This window comes from Scyliorhinus canicula, chromosome 16 (assembly GCF_902713615.1).
Source record: "Scyliorhinus canicula chromosome 16, sScyCan1.1, whole genome shotgun sequence".
NCBI lineage: Eukaryota > Metazoa > Chordata > Chondrichthyes > Carcharhiniformes > Scyliorhinidae > Scyliorhinus > Scyliorhinus canicula.
The window spans coordinates 74,242,120-74,254,205 of NC_052161.1; positions in this window are offsets into that span (position 1 = coordinate 74,242,120).

The window sequence follows — 12,086 nt, forward strand, 5'->3', positions numbered from 1 at the left end:
CGTTCGTTTTCTTTCCCCTGACTGTAACCCAGCTACTCTTGTCCTGCACTTTGGGTCTGTTTACCTCCCTGTAACTCTTCTCTATTACACCCTCTGCCTCCCGGATGTCCGAAGTTCATCCAACTCCAGCTCCAGTTCCCTAACACGGTCTCTGAGGAGCTGGAGTTGGGTGCACTTTCCGCAGGTATAGTCAGCGGGGACACTGGTGGTATCCCTCACCACCCACATCCTACAGGAGGAGCATGCAACTGCCCTAGCCTCTATCCCCTCTTACCTTACAGAATATAGCTGCACTGTGGAGCAACTGGAACTCCGCCCTCCCGCTCTGCTCCCAGTCAGCTGCATTCTCTGTAAACTCCCGGCTTCCTTCACGCTCTTTGAGGAAATGTAGGAAATGAAATGAAAGGAGCACCTTGCTCCCTCCTCACCTAACTCCCTCAGTCACCAAACTCTCGCTATAGCACTCAAATGCGCCCAAATTCAGCACTCCCTCAGTCACCAAACTCTCACTATAGCACTCAAATGCACCCAAATTCAGCACTCAGCGCAAACAAAGTCTGCACTGTTATTAGCTCAGATTTATACCGTGAATCTAGCCTGTGAAACTAGAGTGTATCCTCACAACTTTCGGGGGACCTCGCGTGGCGGCTGTGGACTGGGCCCAGCGTTGCCACGGTTGGGGGGTTGTGAGTGGAGTTGTTCTGCTGGCAGGGGTCTTCGGCGGGGGCTAGGGGGACTGGTGGGGGTTGGTCCGGGGCTGGCGAGGACGGTTTCAGGGTGGCGGTTTTTGGCAAGCTGCCGCCTTGTGCAGACGCGGCCACTGACCCGGCCATTCTGCAGCCGCATCTGCAGGTAAAGCCGCGGGCTTCACATGGCGTGGCTGCTAGTCTCCCACTGGGCAGAACATCGGTGCAGGTGTGCCGCCGACTCTTTGGCCGTAAGACTAGACGGATCCTGCTGACATAGCCTCCGATTCGGAGAATCCACCCCCAAGTGATGATGCCAGATCTGAATCGGTGTTGTTCCATGATAGAAAAATTGGCACCGCTCCCAGAGCAATTCATCAATCATTAATGAGTTAGCACTGGCGCCACGTGGAGCACTCCGATTCCAATGAAAAATGTGTCTGATTTGGCAGAGTCGAGATTGACACTCGAGAGACTAACAAGCTGCAGCCGCATATGCTCATCCCAGCAACAAGATGGCAGCAAGAAGAGCGGCACCTCGTTTCACCGAGGCGGAACTGGAGACAGTGCTGGATGCAGTGGAGGAGAGACAGGCTACCCTGTACCCTGAGGTGTTCAGGAGGAGGTTGGTTGCCACTTGCTGCCCTGCACCGGGCTAGCCGCAGGTGGGAGATGCTGTGAGTGCCGTGGGCAACACCGGCAGGAACGGCCGGCAGTGCTGTAGGAAATTGCACAACCTTCTCAGGCTGGCCAGGGTGAGTAGGCAGCACTGCGGCCCTGACACTAAACCCTGACCCACACTTCTGTAACCCCATCCCTCCCCCAGAGGGAGACTGACCCCCACTCTGCACCACATACCATACGGGCCACCATGGTCAGGTGCTCAGGCCACAAAGGACACTAGCTACCCACGCCTTGTTCTGCATGCGTCTGACTGTCTAACACTGCGTGTTTCCCCCCCCCCCCCCCCCGCCCAAGGAGAAGTCAGCCCACAACCACCGGGAGAGGGAAAGTACAGAGTACTAGAATACTAGAGGGGGACCGCTGGACCTGCGGACCCTTACCACAGCATAAGCAGCGGGTACTGGACCTGATCGGTGGGCCCGGGGAGAGGCAGAGGTCAGAATCAGGTGAGCAAGTGAGATCCTACTGAGTTGAGGTTCTCCATGGCAAGTGCTTCAGCACTAACAGCCCCACATTCCCTTCTACCACTCCCCATTCACCACCCCCCACAATCACCATCCCTCCTCCACCCCACATCCCCTTCCACCAGTCCCCATTCACCACCCCCCACAATCACCATCCCTCCTCCACTCGCACATTCCCTTCCACCACTCCCCATTCACCACCACCCATAATCACCATCCCTCCTCCACCCCCACATCTCCTTCCACCACTCCCCATTCACCACCCCCCCCCACAATCACCATCCCTCATCCACCCACACATCCCCTTCCACCACTCCCCATTCACCACCCCCCACAATCATCATCCCTCCTCCACCCCCACATCCCCTTCCACCACTCCCCATTCACCACCACCCACTCACCCCCCCTCACAATCACCATCCCCCCTCCACCACCACCCTCCTTCACCACCAACCCCCCCTTCACAAACACCACACCCACTCCATCACCACCCACTAACCCCTCCTTCACCACCGCCACCCCCCTCCACTGCCACCCCTTCACCATCCCCCCTTCACAACCAACACCCCCTCTCCACCACCACCCCCTCCACTACCCCTTCTCTACCACCTCCTCACCAACCCCACCCACCACCACCCAATTCACTACCATTCCCTCACTCCCTCCACCTCCACCACCACCACTACCCCCTCCACTACCCCTCTTCATTACCACCTCCTCACGAACCCCACTCACCACCAGACCATTCACTACCACTCCCTCACCCCCTCCACCTCCACCACCACCACTACCCCTCTTCATTACCACCTCCTCACGAACCCCACTCACCACCACCCCATTCACTACCACTCCCTCCACTACCCCCCTTCATTACCACCTCCTCACCAACCCCACCCAACACCACCCCATTCACTACCACTACCTCACCCCCTCCACCTCCACCACTACCCCTCTTCATTACCACCTCCTCACGAACCCCACTCACCACCACCCCATTCACTACCACTCCTTCGCCCCCCTCCACCTCCACCACCACCACCCCCTCTCCACCACCACCCCCTCCGCTACCCCCCTTCACTACCACCTCCTCACCAACCCCACCCAACACCACCCCATTCACTACCACTCCCTCACCCCCTCCACCTCCACCACCACCACTACCCCCTCCACTACCCCTCTTCATTACCACCTCCTCACGAACCCCACTCACCACCACCCCATTCACTACCACTCCCTCGCCCCCCTCCACCTCCTAAATTTATTTGGAAGGGTGGTGGAATGGCTGTGTGGAGTGTCCCTACCTCGAGGGAAGAAGCTCTGTGGTCAAGTTCTACTGGGATTTGGCTTGATAGCTACAGAAGATGCATTCATAAGCTGATTATAAGTCTGAAAACTCTTCCAATATGCCCCCCTACACACTGCAAAAGTCAAACTACTTTTGGTAAGCATTACCTTGGAGTAATCCAATGGAAATCTGTGGTCACCAATGCCCACTTCAAGCATGGTACCTGGAGGAGATGACCTTCGAGCAGGCTGCCATGACCCCCTCCAGTGATATTTTAAAACCCTGAAATATATTTGGGGATTGTTTTATAGTTTTTCCCTGTTATGGTGAGTTCAACTGTAGGCACCCCACAACTGGTTTGGTCTCCTGGCCCTGGGTCCAGTAAGCTGCTCATTTATACCATTGCAGTTTATGGGAGCTTGCTGTGCTTAAATTGGCTGCCACGTTTCTAAAGGGCAGCACGGTAGCATTGTGGATAGCACAATCGCTTCACAGCTCCAGGTCCCAGGTTCGATTCCGGCTTGGGTCACTGTCTGTGCGGAGTCTGCACATCCTCCCCGTGTGTGCGTGGGTTTCCTCAGGGTGCTCTGGTTTCCTCCCACAGTCCAAAGATGTGCAAGTTAGGTGGATTGGACATGATAAATTGACCTTAGTGTCCAAAATTGCCCTTACTGTTGGGTGGGGTTACTGGGCTATGGGGATAGGGTAGAGGTTTTAACCTTGGGTAGGGTGCTCTTTCCAGGAGCCGGTGCAGACCCGATGAGCCGAATGGCCTCCTTATGCACTGTTAATTCTATTCCATTACAACATGGATTGTTTCCTGCATCACAGTAAATTACATTGCAACAGTGATTGGCCTTCAAAAGCCGTACGATAGCTGGGAAGTGCTTTGAACAGCCTCGAGACCACTCAGCTTAACATCAGCAGTCGGTAGAATAATGATATCCTGACTAAAGATAAAAATAGAAAAACATTTGGAAACCAAGACTAATGGAGAGTAGGGAGGGTAAGGTCAGAATCGAAACACAGAATGCTGCAGAAATAATGAAAAGTCACATTGCTGTCTCGACAGATAGAACATAGAACAGTACAGCACAGATGTTGTGCTGAGCCATGATCACCCTACTCAAACCCACGTATCCACCCGATACCCGTAACCCAACAACCCCCCCCCCTTAACCTTACTTTTTAGGACACTACGGGCAATTTAGCATGGTCAATCCACCTAACCCGCACATCTTTGGACTGTGGGAGGAAACCGGAGCACCCGGAGGAAACCCACGCACACACGGGGAGGACGTGCAGACTCCGCACAGACAGTGACCCAGCCGGGAATCGAACCTGGGACCCTGGAGCTGTGAAGCATTTATGCTAACCACCATGCTACCGTGCTGCCTGTTGCCTGACCTGAGTATTCCCAGCACAGTCTGTTTTTATTGCAGGATAATGTAATTGATTTAATATTTCCAAATTTCCTTTGTATTACTACATAATAAACGAAAGAGGAAGGTCAGGGCAAGTGAAATCATGGGACTGTGTGGAGGTATCGGGGTGTGTAGGATGGTTAGCATGACTGAAGAGGCATATGCTGGCATGGAGGGTGTAAAGGGCTTTGTGGATAGGTGGCATCATGAGGTGGCATGAGTCGATATGGATGGGGCAAGGAGAGTGTGTGCGGGGTGTGAGAGGTGACAGCTCTTTTTCTTTAATTGGTTTTCTTGCATTTGGCACAAGATTCCAGGGGACCGAGTAGCCAGTCAGGGAAGTCGGGTGGTCAGTTGGTGGGGTGAATGGGGGGGGGGGTTCGAGGAAAAGGTGTAGAATGGGGGTTTAAGCTGATGAATTAGGTGGTTTGTTGGGATAGGAGAGTAGTCGAGAGGTCGGAATGTTGATTGAGGGGTCAGGAGAATGGGTTGATGGGTTTGGTAGACGGAAGATAGTTAGGGAGGTTGGAAGGGTGGTTGGGGGGAATGGTGTGTAGTTTGGGGGTCAGGAAAGTTGTCAGTGGCTGTGGAGTTAGTCGGGTGGTAGTCGGCGGGGTGCGGTGCATGAGGGGGGGCAGTCAGGGTTAGCGAGACTAGCCGGGGTTGTGGGGGTTATTCTGGGGGTGGGTACTACAGTTACCCAAGTATTCAAAGCTTTTTCTGGGTAACTATTCGGCTAAGAGATTCAGAACCAACTGATTTAAATCAGAATATCTAATAGTTCAAGGCGCAGGGTTATTGTCCATCAGAGGTACATGTTCTGGGGTACGACCTGCGTGCGACCGCTTGGAGATTGGAAGTCCTTTCTCCCTCGGGCGCTTATCGAACTTCACCTTTAATGAATCCACGCTCTTCTCGTCAACTATGCAATGTTGCAGCAAGTTCCAAATTCTCACAACCTATACCAGACCAGCCCATCCTTCAATTTTCTGTTGGATAGATCCCCAGGCTGTTTAATCACTTCTGCTAGTTCTAACCTCCCAGTTCTGGGATCATCCATGTTATTTTTAAAAATTAAACTTCTCAAATGCCTCTCTCTATATTTCTTGTGATAAACATTGCACAGTATCCAGTGACCCCTGCTTGAATGTACACCTTTAAGTGTATAATGAAATATAAAAATATAAAAAACAAATAATTAACATGAAAATTTATGCTATGGGCGAGATTTTCTGGCTTCCCCGCGCTGCCGGGTTTCCATCCCACGCCACCGGGAAACCTACGCGTGGGGAGTGCTGTCTGCGGGACTGGATAATCCCACCAGCATGGACAACAGGAAGATCTCACCCATTATATTGGTGAACAACAGGGACAAGTCTCAGTATTTATATTGCAACACATCTGGCACTGGAGGTATTGAGGTGCAGTGGTAGTGTCCCTACCTCGAGGGAAGAAGCTCTGTGGTCAAGTTCTACTGGGATTTGACTTGATAGCTACAGAAGGTGCATTCGTAGGCTGATAATAAGTCTGAAAACCCTTCCAATATGCCCCCTGGAGAGTTTCCTGTTCAGACACACTGCAAAAGTTAAACTACTTTTGCAAGCATTACCCTGAAGTAATCCAATGGAAATATGTGGTCACCAATGCCCACTTCAAGCATGGTACCTGGAGGAGATGACCTTCGAGCAGGCTGCCATGACCCCCCCAGGATATTTTAAAACCCTGAAATATTTTTTGGGATTGTTTTACAGATTTTCCCTGTTATGGTGAGTTCAACTGTAGGCACCCCACAACTGGTTGGGTCTTCTGGCCCTGGGTCCTGTAAGCTGCTCATTTATACCATTGCAGTTTATGGGAGCCTGCTGTGCTTAAATTGGCTGCCAAGTTTCAAATATTCCATTACAACATGGATTGTTTCCTCCATCACAGTAAATTACATTGCAACAGTGATTGGCCTTCAAAAGCCGTACGATAGCTGGGAAGTGCTTTGAACAGCCTCGAGACCACTCAGCTTAACATCAGCAGTCGGTAGAATAATGATATCCTGACTAAAGATAAAAATAGAAAAACATTTGGAAACCAAGACTAATGGAGAGTAGGGAGGGTAAGGTCAGAATCGAAACACAGAATGCTGCAGAAATAATGAAAAGTCACATTGCTGTCTCGACAGATGTTGCCTGACCTGAGTATTCCCAGCACAGTCTGTTTTTATTGCAGGATAATGTGATCGATTTAATATTTCCAAATTTCCTTTGTATTACTACATAATAAATGAAAGAGGAAGGTCAGGGCATGTGAAATCATGGGACATTTGGTAACTTAACAACTCTTTTCATCTACACCTTGGTTCTTTTCTTTATTTTAATAAATTTAGAGTACCCAATTCATTTTTTTCCAATTAAGGGGCAATTTAAAATGAAAAAATGAAAATCATTATTGTCACGAGTAGGCTTCAATGAAGTTACTGTGAAAAGCCCCTAGTCGCCACATTCCGGCGCCTGTCCGGGGAGGCTGGTACGGGAATTTAGCGTGGCCAATCCACCTAACTGGCTCACTTTTGTGTTGTGGAGGCGAAACCCACGCAAACACGGGGAGAATGTTCAAACTCCACACGGGTAGTGACCCAGGGCCGGGATCGAACCTGGGACCTCGGCACCGTGAGGCTAACCATGGCGCCACCGCGCTGCCCCACGCTGGTTCTCTTAACAGATACCTTCCGTCTGTGCGTTCTGGTGACCGACACCCCTACCCCCCAACCCGCCAATGGAAACAGTTTCTCCTAATTTAATTTGTCAAATCACTTGGTAATTTTGAACAATGTTAAATCTCTGCTTTGCCTTCTGTGCGCTGAGGGGAAGAATTCCAACTTCTCTGAGATCTAGAAATGATGAGAGTTGCTCATCCTCGGTTACAATAGGAACAGGAGTGATCTGTTCAGACCTGCGAGCCTGTTACACCTTTCTGTTAACTCCATCTGTCTCCCTTTGCCTTACCTTCGTGACTCAATTGAGGGAACGTGTTCCGGCCTTCCACTAACTGTGACACAACTGTGTCACAACTGTGTCACAACTGTGTCTGAAGATTTGCTTCCTAGGCTGGAGTTCTCCTGTTCTTGGGATTTTCCTTACCCACTGGAAGAACACCCCTGCCTCTTGGGGTAGCACAGTGGCGCGTGGTTAGCACTGCTGCCTCACAGCATCAAAGACGTGGGTTCGATCCTGGCCCTAGGTCACTGTCCTTGTGAAGTTTGCACATTGATTGATTAATTGATTGATTAATTTATTGTCGCATGTACGGAAGTATAGTGAAAAGTATTTTTCTGCAGCCAAGAGGATCTACACAGTATGTACAAAGTAGACAAGTACAAAGTAGACAAAAAGAATAATTGACAAAGTACATCGACAAATAGTGATTGGTTACAGTGTGGAACAAGGGCCAAACAACCAATACATGCGCAAGAGAAGCAAAGGGCATCGTGAATAGCGTTCTTACAGGGACCAGATCAGTCCGAGGGAGAGTCGTTGAGGAATCTTGTAGCTGTGGGGAAGGAGCTGTTCCTAAGTCTGGATGTGCGGGTCTCCAGACTTCTGTACCTTCTGCCTGATGGACGGGTCTGAAAGAGGGCAACGCCTGGGTGCGAAAAGTCTCTGACAATGCTGTCTGCCTTCCTGAGGCAGCGGGAGGTGCAGACAGAATCAATGTGGAGGTGGCAAGCTGTGTGATGCGTTGGGCTGAGTTCATCACATTCTGCAGCTTTTTGCGATTGTGGAGCCAAGCTTTTGCCATATCAGGCTGTGATGCAGCCGGATAGAATGCTCTCTATGGCCCATCTGTAGAAGTTTGTGAGAGTCGATACAGACATACCAAATTTCTTTCGCTTCCGTAGGAAGTAGAGACGTTATTGGGCTTTTAAAAAAAAAAAAAATTTAGCGTACCCAATTTTTTTTCCAATTAAGGGGCAATTTAGTGTGGCCATTCCACCTATCCTGCACATCTTTTGGGTTGTGGGGGCGAAACCCACGCAGACACAGGGAGAATGTGCAAACTCCACACAGACAGTGACCCAGGGCTGGGATTCGAACCCGGGTCCTCAGCGCCGTGGGCAACAATGCTAACCACTGTGCCACCGTGCTGCCCCGTTGTTGGGCTTTCTTGACAGTTGCATCAACATGAGTGGACCAGGACAGCCTGTTTGGTGATGGTGACCCCCCCAGGAACTTAAAGCTATCGAACATCTCCACTTCGGAGCCATTGATGTAGACGGCCGGGGGGGGGGGGGGGGGGGGGGGGGGGTGTTGTGCTATTTCCTGAAGTCGATGATCAGTTCCTTGGTCTTTATGACATTCAGAGAGAGATTGTTTTCTCCCCGTGTCTACATGGGTCTCACCCCTACAACCCAAAGATGTGCAGGGTATGTGGATTGACCACTCTAAATTGAGCACTTTAAATTTATAAAAGAAAAAGAGAGAAGCTCACCCCCGCCCGAAGGTTTCCCGGCCGTGTGGGGCGGCTTCAATGGGAAATCCCATTGACAAGCGGCGGGAGTAGAGAATTCCGACGCCAGCGAAAGACGCGCTGCCGAGAAACATGTGACTGGAGGACCAGAGAATCCCGCCCCTGAATTCCTAGCTCTAATTTTAAGATGTGGGTTAATCTGTATCTTAACTCCATCTGCCCAATTTGGCTCCACAACCCTAAATAATCTTACCTCACAAAAAAGTATTAGTCGCAGCTTTGTCATTTGGGGAGGGCTATTCCGAGTTCCCCATCCTTTGTGAAGGAATACTTCCTGGCGTCACAGCCCCTGATTGGTCTGGCTCCAACCTATGTTCCCTTGTTCCGGATACCCTCCCACAAGGGAAATTGTTTATTTTTATCAACACTATCATTCACAGAATATTTATGAAAATTGCAGTAAAGTCCGTGTATTCTCAAATATTGAGTATAATAATATATAGCACTAATTGCCAGGCCCATATCTGAGTTGGGAATATTTTGGTAATCTCCCTCTCACAATGTAGAGGCTTCGCAATAAATGTATTATTAATATCACTAATGGTATTCCAGCCTCTTATCAACTATTAAAATCTCACATAATATTGACAGCCAAACTGCCAGAAAGGATTGTAATGACTGTTTAATGGCACAGACAGATCGAGCAAGCAGATCTTAATTCTTACACTGGAGCGGTGCTGTTACTATACGTGACCAATATCCAGAACTGTCTAATCAAGGCTTTGTTCAAAAAGATGCACTGAAACTGGCAACCAGAGAAATTAATTAACATTCAGAAAGCTGATTTGGGGCTACAATTTCACCAGAAATTTTTGACGCATCGTCCTCATTTACATGAATATAATGGTCTGTTCAGAACCAACCATCACGTAGTTTAATGGATTTTTATCGATCCAATGTGATTTATCCCTATGTTTTAGAGGATGATTACATTTTTAATAGAAATGCCACACTTTCCTTAGCAACTATGTGATGGATGTAACAAAATACAGCTACACATAATTATATTCGGCTAGTCAATCTCCCATGGCACCACTCATGATTAGGCCAAGGATGTGCAGTTTTATAAGGAAAAATCTTCAAAGCTTTAAGATAGGAGGGACATTCAAAACATCAAATCCCGATCACTGCCAAACTATTATGAGGTCACGCTACATTAACCTTTAAAAAAAAGGACCTATAACTGACAGCTTTTGGTTTGGTTCCAGCCTTTCTGCCTCATCGTGGGTTGTGGTTGAGGCCCCATTCCAGAAAGTTCCAGTAAATGGGGATTGGAATATGTCTCCAGATAGTGGATTGACATCTGGTAGGATATTCATGCCCAGATGGAGGAACCGCTGGCTCGGTGCTGGTATTGCCAGTTCTGCTTTGGGCACGTTGCAGAGTGACCCAGAGACTGGAGTGCGAGTTCGTACAGTGGACTGAGATTCAGCAGAGCATCTTGGGTCCAACGGATACCAGTCACCTCAGCCCTACCAATAGTAAAAGAGAAGTGTGATTCCTCCCACCGAAGTGCATGATCTCACTCTTCCCCACATTAAACTCCATTTGCCAGGTTTTCGCCCAATCACCCTATCTATCTACATCCCATTGTAGAGTCATGCTCTCTTGCCAGAGGGAAAAAACAGTAAAAAAATGTTTTTTCCTATTGGACTGGACTCTTCATTGAACCAGGGTTAGACCATAAGACCATATGATATAGGAGCAGAATTAGGCCATTCGACCCATTTAGACTGCTCCACCATTCTATCATGGCTGATATGTTTCACATCCCCATTCTCCTGCCTTCCCCTTGTCAGTCCTGATCCCCTTATTAATCAAGAGCCTACCTATCTCTGTCTTAAAGACACTCAGTGATTTGGCCTCCACAGCCTTCTGCGGGAAAGAGTCCCACAGATTCACCACTCTCTGGCTGAAGAAATTCCTCTTCATCTCTGTGTTAAAGGATCCTCCCTTCAGTTTGAGGCTGTGCCCTCAGGTTCTATTCTCCCCTACTAGTGGAAGCACCTCTGGATGGGGATGGTAGTGTCTGGGACATTATCTGTAAAGTATGATTCCTTCAGCATGACTATGTCAGGCTGTTACTTGACTCGTCTGTGAGAAAGCTCTCCCAATTTTGACACAAGTCTCCAGATGTTAGTAAGGAGAACTTTGCAGGGTCAACAGAGCTGAGTTTGCCATTGTCGTTTCTGGTGCCTCTGTCGATGCCGGGTTATCTGTTTCATTCCTTGGAGACTTTTCCAGCGGTTTGAGACAACAGAAAGGCTCAAGGGCACTGAAGGGTTGACCACATTGCTGTGGGTGACATGCAGGCCAGACCAGATAAGGAAGGCAGATTTCCTTCCCTAAAGGGCATTAGTGAACCAGATGGGTTTTTACAACAATTGACAATTGTTTCCTGGTCATCATTAGACTTTTAATTCCAGATGTTTCATTGAATTCAAATTTCACCATTTACCCTAATAGAATTCAAACCTGGGTCCCCAGAGCATTATCCCTGGGTCAATAGCTAATTAGTACAGGGACCAACACACTACTGTCTCCCCCTAATTAAACAAGCATTTGCTCAGCTAGATTCTGTGCAGAGTTCCATTTTTGCCTCTTCAGGTTCTGACTGAGAAGACTGGAGCTGGTCCCGATAACATTCTGTTTACTGTGAGTGTGTTTTTCTTGGCCAGAGTTCCATACCAAATAGAATCATGGAATTCATAGGAGTGGCACAGTGGTTAGCACTGCTGCCTCACAACGTCAGAGACCCGGGTTCGAGTCACATCTTGGGAGACTCTGTGTGGACCTTGCACTTTCTTCTTGTCTTTGCATGAGTTTCCTCCAGGTACTCTGGTTTCCTCCTATAGTCCAAATATGCACAAGTTAGATGGATTGGCTGTGCTGAATTGCCCCTAGTGGGGTTACGAGGATAGGGCCTCGGTAGGGTGCTCTTTCGGAGCGTCGCCACTGACTCGATGGGCTGAATGGCCTCCTTCTGCACTGCAGGGATTCTATGTTTTTATGAATTTCCGCAGTGCAG